This window comes from Tachypleus tridentatus, chromosome 8, assembly GCF_004210375.1.
Source record: "Tachypleus tridentatus isolate NWPU-2018 chromosome 8, ASM421037v1, whole genome shotgun sequence".
NCBI lineage: Eukaryota > Metazoa > Arthropoda > Merostomata > Xiphosura > Limulidae > Tachypleus > Tachypleus tridentatus.
In genome coordinates this window covers 86,481,298-86,501,730 of record NC_134832.1, presented here as the reverse complement: position 1 = coordinate 86,501,730, position 20,433 = coordinate 86,481,298, and the positions used below count along the sequence as shown (strand labels likewise).

The 20,433-nt window shown below is 35.5% G+C and overlaps 1 protein-coding gene across 1 annotated transcript in view; it reads right to left on the bottom strand.

Moving 5' to 3' along the window:
- LOC143223952 (uncharacterized) overlaps nt 1–20,433 on the bottom strand; it is a 90,113-nt gene that overhangs the window by 56,951 nt on the left and 12,729 nt on the right. The gene's annotated exons all lie outside the window — the stretch shown is intronic.

Genomic DNA, 20,433 nt, shown 5'->3' with positions numbered 1-20,433 from the left:
AAATCACACAATAGTAAATACATCTCTGGAAAAGAGGAGGCCATTAAATCACACACTAGTAAATATGTCTCTGGAAGAGAGGAGGCCATTAAATCACACAAATTAAATACACACATCATTCAACTAGTCAATAATCTGCTGCTTTTGGACTTCAGATTCTAAATAATCAAATAATTAATTGTTTTGAATCATTTTAGAAATGTACAATAAAGTGAAATATCCCATCAATACATTCGATCTTGAGAATAAAGATGTAAGATTAACATTACATTCAAAGAATAAATACGTATCCAGGAAAATCCTGCAGAATTTCTACTTTTTTGACCTGTAAAAATACAATAACTTAAAGTAGCACATTAGATATCACATCATATTGAAAACATCTGATTATAACGATCTGAACTGAGTCTGACCCTCTTATAAGATTAATAACCATTACATATTCATATTACACTTGAATTTCATTTTACATTCACAATAAGACGTCAGCAAAAATATTCATATCATGAAGTAAAAATAAGTTTTTACATAATCTAATAAAAGCCAATATTGATATTAATGAAATAAATCCATGCGGTAAATACACATATACTGTTTATTTATTTCTGTTTCTAACTCATCAGCCACCTTTAGATAGTACAAGAATGTCTCTCGTCAGAATGTACAGTCTCGTCAAAATGCCATTCAAGAACTTCGTTAACAAATATACTTGCGAATACTATATTTTGATTACATACATTTCGCTGACAGTTTTTCAGATCAAGTTTTGTTAACTACACAGAAAGCTGTACATATCATGTGCTTTTCGGCTGTTGTTGGTGTCTGTAAGAAGAAAAGGTACTTTTGTTGGGAAGCTAATTTTAAAAAAGGCGTTTTGTTACAATTACATTGAAGACTTAAGTGGCTCTAATAACATACTTTTTATGTATTTTTAGCTATCTAATTCTTCACCACTTGGATTTGTCATCAGCATCGACGATAAAAATTAAAAACACAAGTTTGTTCCCAAGTCTTCAACTTCATTAACATCTTGAACGTACATATATTTGCTGACAATCTTATTTATCCAAATTTGGCTCTGCTGGAATTTTGTGAATATCTTCCTTGCATAAATTAGATGTTATATGGTATCCTAAATATAAACCAGGTTCCAGTTACTACGGTAAAAGTAATATAATGTTTTCACTATATATATATATATATGTATATATATACACACACACATACACACAGTTATTCATGTTCAGTAGTTAGTCCGTTTTATTACACTATGCAACAAAATTTTACTTTTTCTTGTTTCTGGGCAGAAAGTGTCATTCCCCAATTGCTTATGCCTAAGGTAAGTGGAAAAAAAACTATTTTTTTCTTCAAGCTTTGCTTTTGTGACCTGAGTAATAAAATTTTCAAATTTACCCATTTTACAGAACATTCCAGGTAGATTCAGTGCTGAGTAGCTGATAGAGAATTTTCTTGAACTTACAAGAATTTTCAAAAACTTTCTAAAATGCTGTAGAAGCCTCAAAGCTGTGCTGCTCAATAACGGGAAAAAGTATCCCTCTCTTACCCCGGCTCATTCAGTGCACCTCAAAGAGGAATACAACAGTGCCAAGACCTTGCTAGAACCATCGAAGTATGATGAGTATGGCTGGAAAGTTAACGGAGACTTCAAAATGGTGGCCTTCCTGACGAATTTTCAAGGAGGCTTTACCAAGTTCCCTTGTTATCTTTGTCTTTGGGACAGCAGGGACACCGCAGCGCACTACAACAGAAAGCACTGGTCACAACGGACCAAGTTCTTTGTGGGGAGGCACAATGTCAAGTGTGAGCCACTAGTGGACCTCCAGAAGGTGTTGTTCCCACCATTGCACATAAAATTGGGTCTTATGGAAAAATATGTCACAGCTCTTGATAAGGAGTCTGCAGTCTTCAAGTACCTTCGAAACTTCTTCCCTAAACTGTCTGAGGCAATGGTCAAAACTGGTTTCTTCGTTGGACCACAAATAAAGAAGATCCTGGAGTACACATAATTCCACAAGAAGCTCAGTAGGAAGGAAATAAAAGCTTGGAGCAGCTTTGTCGCAGTGGTTCGGAGCTTCTTGGGCAATTACAAGGCCGAATATTATGTGGAACTGGTTGAGGCTCTGGTGCAGAACTACGGCAAAATGGGCAGCAGGATGTCCCTGAAAGTCCACATCCTTGACGCTCATCTTGAGAAATTCAAGGAGAACATGGGAGCATACAGAGAGGACCAAGGCAAGCGCTTCCACCAAGATACACTGGACTTTGAACGCTGCTACCAAGGAGCGTATAACGAAAACATGATGGGAGACTATATTTGGGAGCTGATATGTGAAAGTGATTTAAATCACAGTCGCAAATCTCGAAAAACTACTCATTTCTAAACATTTTTGTATAACTTTAGTATAAATACATGTAAATGTTGATTCATATGTTGTTTTATTTAGACCTTATGAAAATGAAAAATGTGCAAATTTGCCCGTTTATACATAGAAACTATGTTAATTTCTAAATTTCATTATCCAGATCACAAAAGCAAAGTTTGAAGGAAATAACGGCCATTTTCTGTACTTTTAAAACAATTAACAAATAACACATACAATTCAGGACCAAAATTTGAGTTACATAGTGCTATTTATCTAAACTTTGTAATATTCTTTGAAATATAATAAAGATAGATGTTATTTTGGAAAGGAATGTATATGAAATATCTACCAAGTGCAGTGAAATATGTATATGAAAAAGCACTATTATTATTTTAACATTGGTTTCATATGCATTATTTGTTTTCCAAGGATATAATTATTCACATATCAACACTAATATATTCTGTGATTCGATCACGACTTCAATGGGGGTGATGAAAATAAGTGTTTATTTCTCTTTATTATCCTTCAATGCACGGAGTGTTGTCATATATCACAAGGTGATACTATAAGTAGTTAAACAAAAGTCATGGAAAATCATAACTAGTTTAAACAGTTGTAGATGACTATTTGTTATAACTATGGGACTTTAACCACTGAAGCTGTCCTCAGCTCAATGGTAAGTTGAAAGCTTATAACGCAAAAATGTGGGTTCAATCCTAGCAATAGTCAAGGAGAGCATCGCCCATAATACAACTTTGTGTTTAAAAGAAAACAAATCACCTATCCAGCTACAACTAATCTCTGAATAAAGTATAATAGCCCTATTACTGCTTTGATCAATGTGAAGTGATTGACTGGAGTCATATTTGTAAATTATGGAATTACTCTATTTAATTGCCGTAACTATTTGCCGTTTACTAAAAATAGATTAGGTAAAACCGGATATCAGTAACATAGTAAAGCAGTTCAGGGTACTAAAATCAAAAGTAAATATAGCATGCATGAAATATATGAAGAACAGTTGTAGGCCCGACATGGCCAAGTGTGTTAAGGCGTTCGACTCGTAATCCGAGGGTCGCGGGTTCGAATTCCGGTCGCACCAAACATGCTCGCCCTTTCAGCCGTGGGGGCGTTATAATGTGATGTTCAATCCCACTATTCTTTGGCAAAAGAGTAGCCCAAGGGTTGGCGGTGGGTGGTGATGACTAGCTGCCTTCCCTCTAGAATCCATTAGAATCTTCTGTCATCTGATGTAAAAAGTTCATTGATCATTCCCAGCTATGAATATATTTTGGAAAAAAAAAAACAAACAAAGTTTTGAATGTGGTGTTTATAACTTGCCAACACAAATTTTGCTAAAATAACAATAAAACTTTGGACAGAAAGTTTGTCTATTGGACTTAATACCGAGTTGTAATGACATGGGATTACGTTAACAAAAATTAAGGAACTGAGAACAGATTTTTAAAGTTTATTTCAATGTTTCCTACAGTTGGGATATATTTTGAAAGTGTTTGCTAAACAGACGAGACAGCCTTCATATTTGTTTGTGCTTTCCCTTTCCAAGGTCAGTTTAATATATAGGACGGCTATAACGTGATCAGTCGTATTGGAGTTTCAAAGATTACTTGTGAAACACAGTATGGAAACATTCCTCAGATGAATGTCTACAACAGTTTCCCTAAATGTTATACTATCCGTTAGGTCTTTCTAAACTATTGACAGGCAGATTTTCTTTGATCATCCATAACTCTTCCTGCCATTAGTAACTATTGTAACTCGATATCAGACGTTTCAGTGTATTAAGTAAGCCAAGGTTACCTTAAAACTGTAAGAAAACATTGATACTTTCTGCAGTAAGACATTCATTCAGGAAATACGAAGATATGATTCTTGTAATTAAATACTGCTGACACCCTTTTGGCGCCAAGGAATTCCACACCGGACATATGCTTTAAAATATCGTCACTGACAATTCGATATACGATAATTCTAATAACATGCACCACATAAACATATTTTAAACTTGCATGAGTAACATGGAATACGATAAATTAATTTTTTTTTTTTCAGTAATGCCTGGCAAAATAATAGTGAGTAGAGATTTTTTTACAGTAAAATTAAATGCCATTAGTATCATTTTTACAGTCATGTAAAAAAGTTAGGACACCCTATGAAAGCCTGTGTATTTTTGTAACATTTTTGGATATATAGATATTTAATCTCAATTTTAACAATACTGAGAGATAATAGGAATATAACTAAACAATTAAAACTGAAGAAAAGACTTTTCAAGATCTTCTGTAAATATAATTCTACAAAAATGCATATCCTAACTGAGGAAAAAGTTAGGACACCCTACCCCCTAATGGCTAGTGTTACTCCCTTTGGTTAAAATAACTGCAGTGAGACGCTTCTTGTAGCTATTTACCAGTCTCTGGCAACGGTCTGAAGAAAGTTTGTCCCACTCCTCAATGCAGAATTATTTCAGCTATATGTTTGAGGGGTTTCTTGCATGTACAACCCATTTCAAGTCACCCTACAGCATCTCAATGGGATTAAGATCTGGGCTTTGACTCGGCCATTCCAGGACTCTCCATTTCTTAGTTTTCAGTCAGCCCTTGGTGGATTTACTGGTATGTTTTGGGTCACTGTCGTGTTGCAGGGTCCAGTTCCGCTTCAGTTTTAATTTTTTTACAGATGGTCTCACATGATCCTCAAGCACCCTCTGATACACAGTAGAATTCATGGTGGATTCTATGATTGTGAGCTGTCCAGGTCCTGCTGCAGCGAAGCAGCCCCAAACCATGACACTTCCACCTCCATGCTTCACAGTCGGTAGGAGGTTCTTTTCCTGGAATGCTGTATTTGGTTTACGCCAAACATGTCCTCTGTTTGTTTTGGTGTCCAAATAACTCAGTTTTGGACTCATCTGTCCAAAGAACATTATTCCAGAAGTCCTGGTCTTTGTCTACATTCTCTCTGGCAAAATTCAGTCTGGCCTTGATGTTTCTCTTAGAGAGCAAAGGTTTCCTCCTTGCACACCTCCTATGCAAGTTAAACTTGTACAGTCTCTTTCTGATTGTAGAGGCATGCACTTTCACATCAACAGTAGCCAGAACCTGCTGTAGGTCCCGCGATGACATGTTAAGGTGTTTGGAGACCTCTTTTAGCATCTTGCGGTCTGCTCTCGGGTGAACTTGCTTGGACGACCAGACCTGGGCATGTTGGCAGTTGTTTTGAAAGCCTCCACTTGTTGACTATTTTCCCGACAGTGGAATGGCTGATTTCAAAATCTTCTGGGATCTTTTTAAATCCCTTACCAGACTCATAAGCTGCTGCAATTTTCTTTCTGAAGGCCTCAGACAGCTCTTTTGCTCTCACTATGGTGCTCACTCTCACTTCAATAGTCAGGAGCACACCAAACTAAATGTCTGTGGTTCAAATAGGGCAAGTCTCATTCAAAATGCTGAGTAACCTGAGTAATCATGTGCACCTGGTGTGATACACCTGTGTGTGAGTTGAGGCATTTTAAGTGGGAATAAATGTGGGGGTGTCCTAACTTTTTCCTCAGTTAGAATATGCATTTTTGTAGAATTACATTTACAGAAGATCTTGAAAAGTCTTTTCTTCAGTTTTAATTGTTTAGTTATATTCCTATAATCTCCCAGTATTGTTAAAATTGAGATTAAATATCTATATATCCAAAAATGTTACAAAAATACACAAGCTTTCATAGGGTGACCTAACTTTTTCACATGACTGTATATATACTACACAGCTAGAGATAACAGTCGAAACGAAAAAATTTTGATCTATTAGTAGCAATTTATAAATACAGTTTTGATCAATGAGATATGACCAGCATGACCAGTAGGTTAAGGCACTCGACTCGTAATATAAGGGTCGCGGGTTCGAATCCCCGTCACAACAAACATACTTGTCCTTTCAGCCGTGGGGGCGTTATATGTTTCGGTCAATCGCACTATTCGTGGGTAAAAGAGTAGCACAAGATAGGTGGTGATAACTAGCTGCTTTCCCTCTAGTCTTACACCACTAAATTAGGGACGGCTAAAGCAGATAGCCCCTCGTGTAGTTTTGTGCGATATTCAAAATATACACTCTAAATGCACATAAAAATATAATTTCACAACACAACAACGTATTTAAATGAACAGAATTATAAATTGAAAACTGTCATCAGTTGTGTTATAGTTGACAAAAGGCTATGTTTTGGCAACATAGAGAGTGTGGTTGTGGAATGATTGGTTTGGTTTGGTTTTCGGTTCGGTTCAGTTCGAATTTCGCGAAAAGCTATTGCAGTTGTATGCACTCTAGCCGTCTCTAGTTTAGCAGTGATAAGTTAGAGAAAAGACAGCTGGTCTACACCCCTCCCGCAAGTATTTTTAACCAACGCATAGTTGGACTGAAACGTTAAATTATACCGCTCCCACGGCTGAAAGGATGGGCATGTTTGTAACGGGGATTCGAACCGACGACCAGCAAATTACGAGTCGAGCTCCCTATCTACAAGGCGATGTCAAACCTCTGACTAATACAATGTTAAGTTACAGAGCACTGTCTTGTAGTGTAGTGTTCAAATAAAATGAATGTAAAGTAAGTTAACGTTCAAAAACTGTTTATAAGTAAAAAGTAACTCTTCGGGATATCTCTCCTCAACAGTCACGTATGATAAAAAAACAAAAAAGCGTTTATCTCACATGTACTACAACTTCCCTTTTAGCACAAAGTCTTAAAACTGTTCAAAACAAAACAAATAACTAGGATTGAAATCATTTCATCCAATCATGAATATTTAAGACAATATTACATACCAGTATATTTTAAAACTTTCTTTACATATTTTCTGTCACTAACGGGTAAGCATACTCCATTGTTTGTTTTTAATTACGCGCAAAGCTACACGAGGACTATCTGCGCTAGCCGTCCCTAATTTAGCAGTGTAAGACTAGAAAGAAAGCAGCTAGTCATTACCACCCACCGACAAATTTTGGGTTACTCTTTTACCAACGATTAGTTGGATTGACCGTCACATTAAAACGCCCCCACGGCTGAAAGGGGGAGCATGTTTGGTGTGACGGGGATTCGAACCCGCCACCTTCGGATTACGAGTCTGGGCCTGCATACACTATTACCTGTACATTTGGCTTCTCCCTTGATAATATTTGACAGAAAATTGTTTCGTAGTGAAGAATAAGTGTCCTACATATTAGAACTTGCAATGTTTTCCCATTGTGTCAAAGTACACTATCCGGTTGTCGATTATATACAAATAAACTAACATGAAACGCCAAACACTATTCCACGATCTTCCGTTGCAAATTATATACAGAAAAACTAACATGAAACGCAGTGTAAGGCTTCGGATTGAGACCAAGACTGGCATTCACAACTCAGCATATCAATTTCAAGAAGTTTTGATGTAAACACGGAATATCTCTTCTCAATGTTGTTGGGTAATAATTATTTTATTCTTCTCTGTAACGACCTTAATACCAACTATTTTGGAGTCGGTCGGTGTCTTTGTAAGCCAAAAATTTTTATACATGGTGGCTGGCCCACTGAACAGTAATATACGATAAACATGTTCAGCGAAGGGAATTCCAATTCGCAGCTCTTATAATTCTGAACCGAGCGTCCAAACGTTGGGTAATAATTACATCCAGTTTAAAATAATAAATGTTTATTTCTGATAGGAATACTGGTATGTAAAAATATGCTGACACAGTCGAAAACATTACTTTAGGTAAAAGCAGTATGTTATGCTCATGTTAAAAACATTACTTTATGTGAAGACATTCTGCCGTTCTCGAGAAACATTACTCTAGGTAACAATCCTCTGAGTACAAAGGACGCCCCCTATCTTGGAAATCGTAAATTCCCGTTCCGAACATATTTTAACGACCTGAGTGTACGAATATTTTACGTCGGAAAGGTCTGTTACATACTTTTTTCAAAAGCGATCAAAATTTGATGGCACCACACTATCGACGTAACATCAAATGATGTCAAAATGTAATTTTGATATGTGCCATTCCAAAACGACATTATTGTTTGTTTGTTTTTTGAATTTCGCACAAAATTACACGAGAGCTATCTGCGCTAGCCGTCCCTAATTTAGCAGTGTAAGCCTAAAGAGAAGGAAAGTAGTCATCACCACCCAGCCAACTCTTGGGCTACTCTTGTACCAACAAATAGTGGAATTGACCGAAACATTATAATGCCTCCACGGCTTAAAAGACGAGTATGTTTAGCGGGGTGGGGATTCTAACCCGCGACCGTTAGATTGCGAAAAAAGCTCGTAATCACCTGGCAGTGTCGGGCCCCGGATTTTTTTTTTTTTTTAATTTAGGTGGACCATATTTCTAAGAAGATTGAAGAACACTGGTCTTGCCAAAACTAGTTAGTGTTACAGATGTGTTGATAAACATGCTTTGGTTTCAGTAGCATGTTTTCATTTTTACAGAACACATGTCGTTCATGAAGAAATAGTCGTTCATTTCGGACAGCATAGTCGACTATATCCAAGTATTGTAGACTGTAACGTAGATTTATTCAAATAACCTTTCAATACATACATAAATATATGTATGCACTAACGAACCTGTGGGCCTGTTACCCACATTTGCGGGGCCACTATAATGCAGATGTAATTTATTTAACTAAGTTACGAACAGTACTTTATAGGCTTGTTTTTTTACATAGTTTAACAGTAATGAATGCCAAATTGGAGGCTCATTTTCGGAGAATCCACGTAAAAGTGTTTTCGCGAAATACCCAAGTTTTCTAAGGGGTTGGATGAAAAGGTTTACATTTGTGTAAACCTCGCGGCCGAGAAGTTTTGTTTGGTACTAATGTGAATTGGTGGCTTCAAAACTTTAGAAGAAGGGTTTTGAAAGGAAATTCCCGAGTTTCTCCATAAAAGAGTGAAACGTTTTTGTCTTCGTGCGAACCTCGGAACCCAGACGAGTAGATTGGTGCCATTTATAACTCGCTGCAACCAGTGGTTTAGTAGATGTTACGTGACACATAAAGACACAGAATCTTATTGTAATATATGAGACTTTGCAATTTAAATAAGGATAGCATTATAACATATGTGAGAGAAAAAAACGCATCAAATGCAGTGTCTATGAGCATTAATCAAAACACACATAATTATTTATCACGTTCATAAAATGTGGGTAAATTTCAGTGTCACATCATTTTTCCATGTAAATAGTCCACAAATATAAGTTTAAGCCTACTTTGAGGTATGATTATAGAACTGGCAAACTAATTTTTATCCTCATCTCAGATGACTGTCTTTCAGTTTAGTCAGGATAAACACGACCAGTCTTTGGTTATGTGCACACACTCCTCACGTGCTCCACAGGCACATGTGATTACAAATTTTTTTTCTGAGTTGGTTTTACGATCTATAAATTCATAATGAGTCCTCGGGATACTTTATGACACACGAGGAACATCTTCAAAACTTTAAAAGATAGTAAAGCCTTAACACCTAACTACATTCAAACTGTTATCTTCCCAAAATAACATTTACTAAAACTACTTACAGATTCAGCTTTAGGTACTTGACAGTTTCCAACATATCATATTTCCGCGGATTAACATAAACAACGTTACACGAGTGAAATGTCACATTTTCCAACATCTTTCATCGACTTTCTGACGGCGACAACGTGGATACTTTGTTAAGTTTACAGACTCTTGAGTTCAACAGAAACTTTTTTTTATATTTTATTAGTTCACAGTTTTTGTATTTATGGCCACAGTTTCCAGATCAGCAAGAAACACTGAATGGTATCTCGAACACGAAATAGTTGGTCCTATTAAAACTAAAAGTGATATATAAAGTTTCCTTCATTCTGTCCTAGTAGGCGGTTTTCTAACTTCGCCTACCAGACTATTCATTTTACACAGTTCACTAAGTTGTTCACTTTTATTATCTTACGGAAGTAAATACGGCACCAGACAACTTATCAGTTCATAACCCATATGTTGAGTTTTCCTAAGTTCTTAAAATGCTTGTCTATCAGTGTTTTAGTAGTAAGTTTAAAAACATCTGAAGTTCAATGTCCCACGGTGGACAGAAGTCAAATAGTTACTGTGTAGGTTTGCCCAAAAACAACAATAACTTTTAATAATTCGTTTACGGTAACCCTTGCCCTTTGTTTGAAAATACAATTGTGATCGGAATAATCGACTGATACCGAAAAAGAAATATTAAACTACACTCTGTTATAACAAACTGAAAAAAAAAAAAGAATATTCAGGTAAGTTTCATAGATTCAGATGAAGCACTACTACATTTTACTACTATGTAAACACTTTGCAATCAAGCTAGAAGTTCCATAGACATCTGTTTGTTTCTTTTTGAATTTCGCGCAAAGCTGCACAAGGGCTATCTGAGCTAGCGATTCAGTGTACTTTAGCAGTGTCGCCCACCGCCAACTCTTGGACTACTCTTTTACCAATGAATAGTGACTTATACGCCCCCACGGCTGAAAGGGAGGGGGCACGTTTGGTGTGACGGAGATTTGAACTCGCGACCCTCAGATAACGAGTCGAGCGCCTTCACCACCTGGCCATGCCCGGCCTCATAGGCATTTACAAATTTATAAATTCTGATGGGCAAAGTACTATTATTAATAGATCGTTTATGATGTATACATATTTGTGGTAATATAGTTTTTCACCCCTACGAAAAAGGTGACTCAGGAAAATTCAAATCGAAAGAGTCATCTTTGTAAAACGACACAGAAGAATAAATGACTTCTTATGTTGTTCGTTTATCAAGAGATAAACATTTTTAATTTTTGTATCATTTATTCAGGTATTAAACTAATTAAAAAGATTAGGATATTACTCTTTTTTTTTACAGTTAACCCGACATAGCCAAGTGATTAGGGCGTTCGACTTGCAATCTAAGGATTGGGGGTTCGAAACCCCCCTCACAAAAAACACGTTAGCCCTTTCAGCCGCGGGAGCGTTATAATGTTTACAGTTAATCCCATTATTCATTGGTAATAGAGTAGCCTAAGAGTTGGCAGTGGGTGGTGATGACTAGCTACCTTCCCTCTAGTCTTACACTGCTAAATTAGGGAGGGCTAGTACAGATAGCCCTCGTGTAGCTTTGCGCGAAATTCAAAAACAAACAAATACACAGCATAGAAAATTGCTGTAATAGTGAAGATCTGTGTCAAAATTAAATTCTGAGAAATAACTAAAAACAGACAAAACAAGTACATGTACAAGGAGCAAGAAAAATGATGTAAGAAATAAAATAATTAGTCACAAAAAACAATAACATAATCAGTACAGAGAGAAAAAATATTGTAACTAAGTGTGTTTGTTTTTCTTAGAGCAAAGCCACATCGGGCTATCTGTCGTGCCAACCAAGAGGAATCTAACTCCTGATTTTAGCGTTGTAAATCCGTAGGGTTACCTCTGTCCTAGCGGGGGACTTATATGTAACAATAACGGACGAACAGCTGGTAACATAAAAAGTTGAACAAGCTATACGAGGGGTTTAGACAAGATAGGATATGCCATCCTCAAGAACGGCAAGCTGATCGGTACACGAGTAATAACATTTTACTCAATTTTTTCCACGCTGTAGTAATTCAATTTTGTAACAAGCAGTTAGATTCTCACAGAACAACCAGAGGTTGCAAAGAAAAGTAAGATAAGGATGTTGATTCTCGAGTTATGTGTTGTGACGTAATAGACCAGCCACAACAAACTTCGTTATTAAACTATTTAACAATCACAAAACTACAAAGTGCAGTATATAATATATATAGTACGATGCAAGACGTAACACTTTGATTGGATGACGTGGAAACAAAGACTGGAGTTAAGACACACAAAAATCGACTTTAACGTGCTGAAGATTAAAAAAAAGGTTCAACGCTTGTTTACTCGACTTTCTGTTTACAGTTAGAACCAGATCCTTACTTCGTTGTTAATAATTACTAGAATTATAATTTTAAATACACTTTCATCAACCTTTACGCTATCAGATCCACAACAACTAGATCAGTTGTAAGGTAATTCAGACACGACCATCGGAAATCAAAGGAATATGACTATTATTTCTCCACCTATCTCTTGAGATAAAGTACAGGACAGACAATAAAGAGAAAATATTTACATTTCTTGTTACACAGAAGACACCGGCCTTTTTTTAACTGTCCCTATAATAAAACTACAGATCTAAAACATATTTTAACAAATCAGTCACAGGTGTGTCAGTTTTTATGTACTAAGATAGAATGAATTTTTCTAATATTGGCCATGTATAAATATAAAATTTGAATTACAGGTGAAAATACTACAATACTTCCATTCTTTATCACAAGATGACTCTACTGTACATTAAACTATAAAACATAATCAAAATACAAAGTGAAAATCTGCGATCTCGAAGCTAAAATTCGACCTTAGCCAAACAGTTTGCACAAACGTAAGGAACGTGACGTTACATATAGTGGTAGTAGTATGACATGCACGGGTCTCATTGTACCTTACACATACTAATCAATCTCCATACAAGTATGAAACGTCACATCATAAATAATAAAGCATGAATTACATATAAACTGACAAAATAAACATTTCAAGTCCATGTTGACGATGCGTAAAAACATCTCTAAGCGATCTCTTTAAGCCTTAATAAACCAATAAAATTAATAATAGAAATCAATAAAAGTCTCCATATTAGATCAAATTCCATAATGATAACACAGTTTCATTTGATTCTGATGTGAATAGAAATGATGATAAGGATTATTTTCAACTTAAAACGTCTAGTGAACCACAATTTTTCATACAAGGTGATTTCAATGATTTGGGCCTTCAAACGGATTCTTCAGATATTTTAATATCTAGATTTTGGGCTAAAAGCTGGTTTTCTTCAGGGACATCATTTTATTGGTACAGAAATCGTGAAATAGTTTATACTATATTTTTCGCAAAAAAAGTTCACTGGTTTGTTGCAACAGTATTGCTGTATTGGTATCAATGCTAGGAGCTGCAGTCTATGAACCAAGTGAGTGGTGTTTCTTGTTTGATTCTCACAAAAGAACTCTGAAAGGTGTTATTTTTTTACAATGGTAGCATATATGCATCTGTTCCTATTGATCATTCGGTTCATTTGAAAAAAACGTAAATTTCAAACTTCTTGATACAAAGATCATGTTTGGCTACTTTGTGACGACTTAAAAGTCCTTTATATGTTGTCGTGTCAACAATACGATTATACAATTTTCCATGTTTATTGTGTGAATGGAACAGCAGAACACGAAATCAGCACTGGATAAAGAAGCAATGGCCACAGAGAATCAGCCTGATACCAGGATAAAAAAACGTTTAATGTGAAAGTTTGGTTGACACAATGAAAGTCCTATTATCTCTACTTCACATAAAACTGCGATTGGTGAAGCGATCTGTAAAGGCATTATGCAAAGATAGCAATTGTTTAAGTATCTATGTCGGCTATTCTCAGCTCTTTCAGAATCGAAACTTAAAGAAGGGATTTTTGTAGGGTCTCAGATTAGGAAACTGACTTCGGATGAACAGTTCGAAAGTAATACAGAGAAAGTTGAAAAAGAAGCGTGTATTGTCTTTAAAGATGTTATCGAAAATTTGTTGGGAAACATCAAGGACAAAAATTACGAAAATATTGTAAATAACCTGTTTCATAAATTCAAAGAGTTGCGTTGTAATATGAATTTACAACGTCATTTCTTACAGTTACATTCTGACTATTTTCCTGAAAATCTCGGTGCCGTCAGAGACAAACAATGGGAAAGGTTTCATCGATACATCAGGGAAATGTAGAGGAAGTATCAGGGAAGTTGGAACATTAGCATGATGGATGATTACTATTGATCATTGAAACAAGATGCTTCAGACGCAATACATAAAAGACTACAACATTTAGTTTTGAGACTAAATAGGTGAAGATTTCACAAAACATTAATGATGAATGGGTACATATTCGTTTGACATCAATGTCCTTCCATTTTCACCAGTTTTTGTATTTTTGTTACCAAACACAATAATAAAATTTGATTGTTGTGTAAAATAAAATAATAATTTGATTTAAGTAAGTCTTTTTTCCCTCAGATTTGTAAAAACAAATTCTTACGTGGCAGAAAAAAAATAATACTATTTTCTAAACCTGTGTGGCTGAATTATGAAAATCTCATTATTAAAACCAAGACAACTTTTATTATGTTTAAATTCGCAGAATTTGTAAATTGTCTTCCACTTTTTTCTCTGCTTATAGTGGAGGAACTTCGTGAAGTTGTAATTGAGGCAGGTGTGCAGTAGAAGAAATGCTCGTGGTCCAGGGCAAAATAGTGATTAGTGTTGTTCTTGGAGTGACAGTGGTGGCTTGTGAAGTTATCTTTATCTCCACTAGCTCCTGTCTCTTCTTTCCAGCAATCTTTATTACCTTATTAGCCTTCTTGTTGTTTCTAAAAATTTAGATATTTTTGAGGGCCTGGTGGTGAGGTGATACTGCTCTAGCCATCTTACAGTACTCCATAATCCTTTCTGGATAGGGATTATTTGATCATGAAAAACATGCACGCAGATGACCTCAGTGTCTGCAATGCACCAAAGAGTTGGCTCAAAAAATGTTTTTCTCTATCTTCTAAGCTTAACTGTAGAAGTGTTTGTTTGTTTGTTTTGAATTTCGCGCAAAGCTACTCGAGGCTATCTGTGCTAGCTGTCCCTAATTTAGCAATGTAAGACTAAAGGGAAGGCAGCTAGTCATCACCACCCACCGCCAACTCTTGGGCTACTCTTTTACCAACGAATAGTGCGATTGACCGTCACATTATAACGCCCCCACGGCTGAAAGGGAGAGCGTGTTTGGTGTGACGGTGATTCGAATCCGCGACCCTCAGATTACGAGTCGAGTGCCTTATCCACCTGGCCATGCTGAGCCCTGTAGAAGTGACAAATTAAATTTCCTTTGATGGCATTAGAGTGAAAAACGTAGGTTGTTTCTCTCTTCAGAAAATAATGTAAGTAGTGTATCTTCTATCTGACGAATGTTTAACACTGAAGTAGTAAGCAGGACCATTGGTAAGCTCACAGGTTGATAAAAACGCATTTACTTGTTTTGGTTACTTATGGTGCAAGTGTATCAAAAGGCAAAGTTCTAGCATAGAGTGGATTTAGCGACAACAGAGCAATTGCACACCAAACTTTAAAACTCTTTTGTTTCTAAACTAACTGAAGAAGTTTTGGTTGTGCAGATATCCAGGACTGGGAGGATCAGAAATACCACATTCACCCACAGAATGATCTTACCTCCATTCCTCTCATGAATATATAGGAAATACAATAGTAAACTCAAACTCCGATGCTAGGTACTGGCTAATCGACAACATCACGTATTGCTGGGTGTTTCTTTATTCTGCTGGATTAACTACTAAAGCTATTTCTTGTTATACTTGAATAATCCAGATGTAAACTACAGCATAATATGAAAATCATAAATAAGTCATGCATTATTTTGCCTTTAATCACAGTGAACTTTTACTTCCATTTTTCAAGTTTCATGCACGAAATTTGTTGAACAAGAGAGCGATAAACACATGCTATTGACAAAATAAAACATCGCTAAGCTGTCTTTCAACAGTGCAGTGCTTTATCGTTTACGATACCAAGTGAAAATTGTACCAAATCTCTCAAAGTAAAATAAACAAACCACCAAGTAAATATCTTCTCAACATCTTGGTCCAGCCAGCGTTTCAGATCTATCACTAACATGTCGTTTCATCTTCTAATCTGTTCTTTGTATAGTCATGTGTTATGCTATTGCTGAATTTCATAACCTGACAACTTTACTTATAGAATAACGAGAAGGGTCTAGTGAATCCACGTTCCATAAAAAAAAAAAAACGACACTAGCTAGTCTATATCATATCCAGTCTTTAAGTTTGAACAGTTTCCGTTTCGTAGACTTATCGTAAGCTCTATTACGTAGACTACTTTTGTTTCCTCACCAATAAATTAGAACTGTTGAGTTTTTACACTAATGTAGATGGAGACAGGGTCTTGATAGAATTTTACCATCCTCTGCGTATGTGTTCACAGGAGATATTTTTGAAACTGCTCGATACTATTACCACGAGTTATGTGACCAGCACATTCTCTCTATGATTATGACATCTCTGGTGGTTATTGCTGTAAGTGAGTCTATTGTCCTACTATCACATTATATCCCCTGTACCAGTTACCAGCAGCTACGCCTTAATGATATCGACGTGCAGTAGACATCTCCCTTTGTCTCACTGGGAAACTTGAATAGACAATGTCACGTTGGAGTAAGTAAGCCTATGAAGTATCATTATAACAAATAGCTTCTTTCTCTCTTCAATACCTGTATTTCTATGCCTTAAATCAGGCATTAACTACTTACTATACAATTGTCCATTCATTTACCTTTCTCTTCTTAGAAGGTAGATGAAATTTCACATGGCAATACTCACTTTCTGATAATTCTGAAAGACTGACCCCAGCTAGCGCCACCATACTGTTGTGCCACAGTGAATGGCCCATCCTTCATCAGAGTTTAATCAAGTTGCCATTAATCTACTACGTGTTAATGACTCTACAGATGCACTGTCAGGCCAAGTTATCCTTGTAGCTACGTATAATATTTATAAAGCCTGTACATATAACCATTGTATTGTCGTCCATTGTGGACACCTGATTGACAAAAAGTATGTCACGTATAAAACTCGTTAAATCAGTTGTCAATTTCAGAAGAAATATTCTGTCAGATTTATTTCCAATATATTTTAATCCACCAGTTCAAATGTGGTTGGAGACGATTCGGAAAACGTAAGAGAAGTACAATCTCCGTCCCCCATCAATATTGAAGACTAATCGTCAAGAAGTATTTCATTAACAGAAAATTACTTGAACGTCTAAAAGTTCATTCTTTCCATGATTCTAACATCTCCACCTTTGGAGAATACCTTTCTTATTATTACACATCCCACTTCACCTCTAGATTATTGGCCTTCAATGCATGAGCTAAAACGATTACTTTATATATTCAACCTATCTGCTCTAGTGGAACTAAAAATATTTGGATATTAGTCTAGCAATATACAAGATCACAGCCAATATATGATGCTGCGTAATATTTAAAGTCATCTTCTGTTTTTATCTCCAATAAATATATTAAGATGAAGCATTTCATGATTAATGGCATTGATATAGTGCTTTTTCTTTGTTTAAGCCTGAAAAATATCTCAAAATGCCTTCTAATTTTAGACCAATTACTTTCATTAGTCATTTCTAATGTAAAAACGATGGTTAATATGTCTTGTTTGTTTCTTTGAAAGAAGCGGCTGTGTTTTTATTGAAAGCTTATACCAAAATTGTATGTAGTATACTAATAACTCACAGCAGGAAAACTGGCCAATAAAATGACGTCAAAAGATTAACAGTATTGTAGCCTCACTCTAAAATACCTATTGAAATCAAAAACTGATGCAAAGGTCCTTGCATTAAAATTATATTTAAGCCAAACAAAACAAGAGGAAATCCTTAATGGCTGAAGCACTTGAAATTCTTTTAAGCAGAATTATAATAAATTAATGTATGAGACCTCTTCCATCTTTCATTAGCTATATTTTTGTGCACCACCAATATCAAGCCTGGGGAGGAGGGTTTCGATTTTATTACTCATCAAAATATTAGGTCATCTTTAGGTTGACCTGCACGCTAGAAAACTTTAATGCATCATTTAACTCCTGGATTTTGCCTAATATATCGTAAAACGATAAACAGAATGGTTATGATAGTGAAGAGTCTGTACAAGTTAAACCACATCTGGAAAAAAAAATTAACATATTGTACAGCTTCCTACACATTCTGCTAGGTGATACAAGTTTCTATTTTACTTTGCAATATATATATATATTCCTATATTCCTACTAAGAAACAGCATTTCTCAATTTGGGGCCCCCTAGATCATAGAAAATATTGCGATAACAAGTATCTTAAAGAGTGTTTCCAGTAGTTTTCTATTACTTTGTGTGTGAGGATGGGAAATATTAGCAAACAGGGTGAAGCAAGAAACGTCAGAGAATCCCTGCTATATGTAAACATACAAATATGCATAATATAATTATTGAATGTTTAACCAACGTACGATTTCTTTCTTTATGTAATAGTTTTCAAATTTTAATGTAAAGCTTGTAGATCATCTTATCCATCTATACAAACGTTGAACTTTCTTTTAGTGTATTCATTAAGATGTTAGAGCGCAACTGCAGTATGTATTTCTTTGTGAATAACGATGCACTGTATATGTCGCTGACCTTTTAATGTTTCTTTGATAGAATAACATACACATGGACTGAATTAAGAGCGTGTGTGTAGCAACACTGTAAACGCTCATCAACTGCTTCGGATAAATTATCTCAGAAACAGATCAAGTGAACTGATGAACAGTAAGTACTCTGATGTCGTGGGAAGGACAGCATTTTAATGTTGTGCAATGAATTTGTCACATGAACTTGGAGTCTTTAGATAAAAAGTGGGTCATTAACCTTGTAAAGGGTTTTTGAGATGTTGCAGCCAAGTCTGATTGTCGAACTATCTTCCTTTTTTCTCGAGTTATGATTCACCAAACGCATGAAACACAGAGTTAAATCCTTCATTATTATTATGTTACGGAAGACAAGTATACTTTCTGGAAGCCTTGTGACATGTTGAATTAACCCAACAGTTAATGTAGTTCACACAGAAAGTATATGTTTCATATGTTTGTTTCTCTGTCGCACACGTAGTTCAAAATATACGAATTGTAGAAACAAGCAATCACCGGTTAAACATAAAAATCTGTACAAAATGTCTGTACAAGTTTAGACACTTGAACCAAAGTGTGCCTTCCTTCCTTTTCCTCCAGAAAGAGCTTTCTTTAAAATGTTTACATGAAACTTGTAAAGTTTGTCTCAAAAAATTAAAAACAACAACAACAACTTTTGAGTTTCCTTCGCTTTAAATAAACAAATCGTAAAGGCTGGAAGAAACTAAAACAGTTTGTATAGCGCTCAAGTTATAGGGTTTATGGTATTAAATATATTTATTATACCTCCTACATTATCAATAAGGTTTAGAAGCGTATGGAAACGTATAAATTTATAGAATATTATTTAAATTTTATTAGCTTTGGTTAACTCATCCTTAAATTTTATGTGTGTATTACCTTTGGTATAACTAAACTGCAGAGATAAAGTGGCATAGAATATGTGTGCTGATATGCTTTCTTCCACGTGACCACACACAAATCCTACAGAGCAGTCGTAATCTGCAACTTATACTGTATGCACTTATCACATTCAAATATAAAATATTTGTTTGTTAATTCCTGCCAGCATAAGTCTACCGCAAATATTAAAATGTTAGTTATAGTCTCGGACCGTTATAATAGCATTATAAGAATATAGTGTATCTAATTAGCTTATGTTCACGGATGTGTTTCCTGGTAATTACGTTGTCTACTGTTTTTATTTTGCCACATCCCAGTTAAGTTGTACATTTAAACATACTGAGAATCAGTTGTTTGGATCATGTACAAATCACTTGATCTAGAAAAATTACAATTTTAAGTGAAAATAAATAAAGAAAAATCATCCGAAAATCATACTAAATTTTTCTTTTATTTTTGTAAAGAACTAAATGCGATGAAACAGTTTGAATGAAGTCAGTATGGATCTTTTAATATGGAGATCTTTAATGTTAGAAAATCATTAAAAGTATTATACATTATATATATATATGTATACTAAATGTTAAAGACAAATAATAACGTTCATGTTTTTCCCCCAGTGGCTCAGTGGTATGCCTGCGGGCTTACAACGCTAAAAACCGGGTTTCGACACCCGTGGTGGGAAGAGCACAGATAGCCCATTGTGTAGCTTTGTGCTTAAATTCAAAACAACAAAGTTCATGTTTCATTTTATTAAAAACGTTTTAATTT